Here is a 5012-nt window from a genome sequence, read left to right as displayed (position 1 = left end):
GTGTGGGTTAATTGACTATACCTTTAATGATATATTGTTTTAATAGTTTGTTTATATACTTAATAGTGTAGATTAATTGACTATACTTTTAATGATATAATGTTTAATAGTTTTTTTATATACTTAATAGTGTGGGTTAATTGACTATACTTTTAATGATGTAGTGTTTAATAGTTTGTTTATATACTTAATACTGGGGGTTAATTGACTATACTTTTAATGATGTAGTGTTTAATAGTTTATTTATATTCTTAATAGTGTGGGTTAATGACTATACTTTTAATGATGTAGTGTTTAATATTTTGTTTATATACTTAATAATGTGGTTTAATTGACTATACTTTTAATGATATAGTGTTTAATAGTTTGTTTATATACTTAATAGTGTGGGATAATTGACTATACGTTTAATGATATAGTGTTTAATATTTTGTTTATATACTTAATAATGTGGTTTAATTGACTATACTTTTAATGATACAGTGTTTAGTAGAGTGTTTATGTATTTAACAGTGTGGGTTAATTGACTATACTTTTAATGATATAGTGTTTAATAGTTTGTTTATATACTTAACAGTGTGGGTTAATTGACTTTCCCCAACCTTTCATTCCTTCTTACCTGTACTTTGTGTCCCAGGTGTCTGTCTCCTCCAGCAGAGCTCATATCTAATCGTCAGACATGAGGCAGGATAGTTGAGTTGTTGCTTCTAGTTATTACACTTCATAAAGTTACTAATACTGTGAGTAACTAACATATTGATATGAACTACTGTATGCAAGCTTAATACAATCCTTACCATCTATGAAGTCAGAAAAGCTCTCTTGCTGTATGCAGTCACAATTGAAGTATACTGAATAATTATTGGTAAATACTGATGTGGAAATAACAAGAAATGAAGAGCATATAAAAACAAAATAAAAAACAAATCCAAATCATTCAAGAAAACAATAAAAAAGACTTTCAGGACTGTGAGGGCAGTGGTAGCTCAGTGGTTAAGGTACTTGAATAAAAATTGGTTAAGGTACTTTTGGATAAAAGCATTGGCTAAATAACATAAATGTAAATGTGGGACTGGTGGGGTATTAAATGATCATGCATAGTGTAGCGTACGAGTAAACAAACCATCCGCTGTCCCTCATTCTCCCGCATTTCCCCCTTCAACAAATCACCGATGATTAAAGGCATGTGGGTGTGGCAGGTCATGTGACTGCGCCTGCCTTAGGTTGTCCTGTACTCAGGCCAGGATCTTACCTGTCATTGGCTGTCCAGCCTACCTAGGGACCATCCCCACACATTCTCAGTCATCTCCTATGCACCAGGAGCTGATGCCATATAGGTGACACAGCAGGTCGGGATATTAAAGCTTTTATTACGAAACTTCTTAAAACAAAAATAGCTTACCTATCTGCTGAGTTGCCAACTATTTATAACACACATCACCCCTGGTGATGAAGTCTGGGAATCAAACAAGTACCAGCCTCCAGCCAACCAACTTTATCATCAAGTATCTCAAATGGATCATTATTTCGAAAGTGGGAATAAGGAGCAGCATATGCTCGATGATAAACTAAAGCTATAATCTCACCTTCAATCTAAAGTTTGTTACCTAACCCCAGTTAACACCATCCAGATGTGTCAGTTTGTGTCTCACATGTGGCAGTAATTTCCCAAGGTAATGAGTTGGAGGTGGTTAACTGTGGATATCCAGTATACATTTGGGATGAAACAGATTTATCAGCAGCCCTTACAATTGTAATGGGCCAGGCAAAAAATTTGACGCTTGCGGATGAAAGACAGGTGAAAGCTTTTATTGTAGTTCCACGTAGTGGAAGAAGGTCCAAACAAAATGGGCAAGGTAGGGAAGCTCGAAGAGTGGAAACAGTCCATATCAAAACCAGAAAGACAATCCCAAAATCCAGGCAGAAACAGTAAATCCAAGGTACGATACACAGTAGTAGAAGCAGAGAAATGACGCTTGGCAAGCTTATATACGCTTCTAAATGACGCACAGTTGAATTCAATATTCGGGGGGTGATGATCTGATGGGACATTCTTGATTGGTTGAGTCCTGGGTTGGGTGACAAATAGCCTGCTGGGTATTGTAGTGTGCTGAGGAATCGGGCAATATGACAACGATCAAACCTCTAGCACAAGGAATAAAGCAGCATCCACATAATGCCAACAAAGCAATTCCCATTACTATGCTAGTCAGTGCTGACATAATGAGTTGTTTCCATCTGCCAAACACTGACTCAAACCATCCAGTAACAATATTATCAACACCCAAATTCTCAGCTAATTCATGTCTAAGCGCCTCCAATTTGGATAAAGCTCTCGTTATGGAGCCGTTGGGAGCTGTAATATTAGTATTATTATTGTTGTTGTTGTTGTTGTTGTTGTTATCCTGTATTATTAGGAATAAATGTGCAGCAGGATTCTCGAAACAGAACACAAACACCCCTCTTTTCTGCTAATAACATATCCAATGCCACCTGATTCTGCCAGGTCATTAATGAAGTAGCCTGTGATTGTGCAGCCATAGACGATAATGCATCATGAGTATAATTAGTAAAACACTGCTGGTTATATGTAATTTATCCAATCTACATTTTTATTTATTGTAACCCACCACAAAAGTGCTGATTCAAATCCTGCTGCCATTTGATCCCTGGCCTTGAATTCATTTGGAACCCCCCTAGGAACTCTGATAGCATCAAGGTGTACTTTATCATCGAAACATTTTTCAATGTGATGATGTATTCGTTGAGCATAATGATGAGTTTCCGTTAATGTGGATTCTGATACTGGAATCATAGAAATAGTGAAAATTTCCTTGTGGATTTTTGTTAGGCACTTTGCATACACCCCCAGTTCACCTTGCAGTTGTTCTAGGATAAGTCCTTTAGTTGACCCCTTAAATAAGTAACAGGCATGGGACATCCCATGAGCATCTCATGGAGTGAGATGGATATTATGGTTATTGGTCATTCTCATACTCATTAAAGCTAATGGTAAGGCATTTAGCCAATTAATTTTTTGTCTGCTATCTGCACATAATTTAGCAATCTTAGCTTACAGAATACCATTTTGATGCTCAGCTATACCCTGTGATTGAGGATGATAGACACGTCTTAGCCTGCGCTTCACTCTAAGTGCTTATGCTATAGTGTTGATCACTTTATTAACAAAGTGTTGGCCATTGTCTGAACTAATTTGATCAGGAATACCAAATCTGGGTATGACGTCTCATATTAGAAACCTAACTGCTGATAATGCGTCTTCTTTTGCTGTAGCTTGTGCTTCTACCCAACAACTGAAGACATCAACTACCAACAAAATGTAGCTGAACTTTCCAATAGGTTTCACCATATCTGCATAATCCATCACTATGTGTCTAAATGGACCATCTTGGGAGGGGATATGCCCTAATGGAGCTGTCAAAGACTTTCTGTAATTATATTCAACACATACTGCACAGTTAGTTAAACAGTGATCTATCGTTGGGACTAAATAAGGAGACCACAAATCTTGCTTAACTTTCCTTATTACCTCCTTCCTGTGTACGTGTGTCGGCCCATGAGCGTCATGTATCAGTATATTCAATCAGGATAATGGAGCTACATACAGGCCATGCGGCCCATACCAAAGACCATGGAACTGCCCCCTTTTCAATAAGGTCACTGGAGCTACATACAGGCCACTCGACCCGTACCAAACACCATGTAACCACCCCCTTTTCAATAAGGTCACTGGAGCTACATATGGCCTATAGTGCCGTATATCATCGTTTCTATAGTGGAGGTGGTGCTGATATAGTGATGGAGGTTGTGCTGATATAGTGGACGTGGTACTGATATAGTGGAGGTGGTGCTGATATAGTGGACATGGTGCTGATATAGTGAAGGTGGTGCTGATATAGTGATGGAGGTGGTGCTGATATAGTGGAGGTGGTGCTGATATAGAGATGGAGGTGGTACTGATATAGTGATGGAAGTGGTACTGATATAGTGATAGAGGTGGTGCTGATATAGTGGAGGTGGTGCTGATATAGTGGACGTGGTGCTGATATAGTGATAGAGGTGGTGCTGATATAGTGGAGGTGGTGCTGATATAGTGGACGTGGTGCTGATATAGTGAAGGTGGTGCTGATACAGTGATGGAGGTGGTGCTGATATAGTGGAGGTGGTACTGATATATTGATGGATGTGGTACTGATATAGTGATGGAGGTGGTACTGATATAGTGGACGTGGTGCTGATATAGTGATGGAGGTGGTACTGATATAGTGTTGAGGTGGTACTGATATAGTGATGGAAGTGGTGCTGATATAGTGATGGAGGTGGTACTGATATAGTGGACGTGGTGCTGATATAGTGATGGAGGTGGTACTGATATAGTGATGAGGTGGTACTGATATAGTGATGGAGGTGGTGCTGATATAGTGATGGAGGTGGTACTGATATAGTGATGGAAGTGGTGCTGATATAGTGATGGAGGTGGTACTGATATAGTGGATGTGGTACTGATATAGTGATGGAGGTGGTGCTGATATAGTGGAGGTGGTGCTGATATAATAGTGGACTCTTTTTTCCTTCAGATGCTTCTACTTCTTGAGGGGAAAGTGAGGTATGACCTCATGATGATGTCATAAAAGGTAAGTGTTAATTTTAGGTATGATGACGTCACTCTAACTCTGATAACGTCACTGATGATGTCAGTACCCAGCTAGTTTGATTACATTGTGGTGATGATGTAAGTACCCAGGTAGTTTGGCACCAGCTCACAAGGTGCTTATACAATTTATTTGCTTAATTTCAAAGGGGTGAGTGTCCCCCATGAGCTAGATAAACAGGATGTGTGTGTTGCTTCAGCTAGATAAACAGAGGTGAGTGTCCCCCATCAGCTAGATAAACAGAGGTGTGTGTCCCCATGAGCTAGATAAGCAGGAGTGAATGTCCCCCATCATCCAGATAAACAGGAGTGAGTGTCCCCCTTCAGCTAGATAAACAGG

This window comes from Electrophorus electricus, chromosome 22, assembly GCF_013358815.1.
Source record: "Electrophorus electricus isolate fEleEle1 chromosome 22, fEleEle1.pri, whole genome shotgun sequence".
Classification (NCBI taxonomy): Eukaryota; Metazoa; Chordata; class Actinopteri; order Gymnotiformes; family Gymnotidae; genus Electrophorus; species Electrophorus electricus.
Note: the sequence above shows the minus strand (reverse complement) of the source record.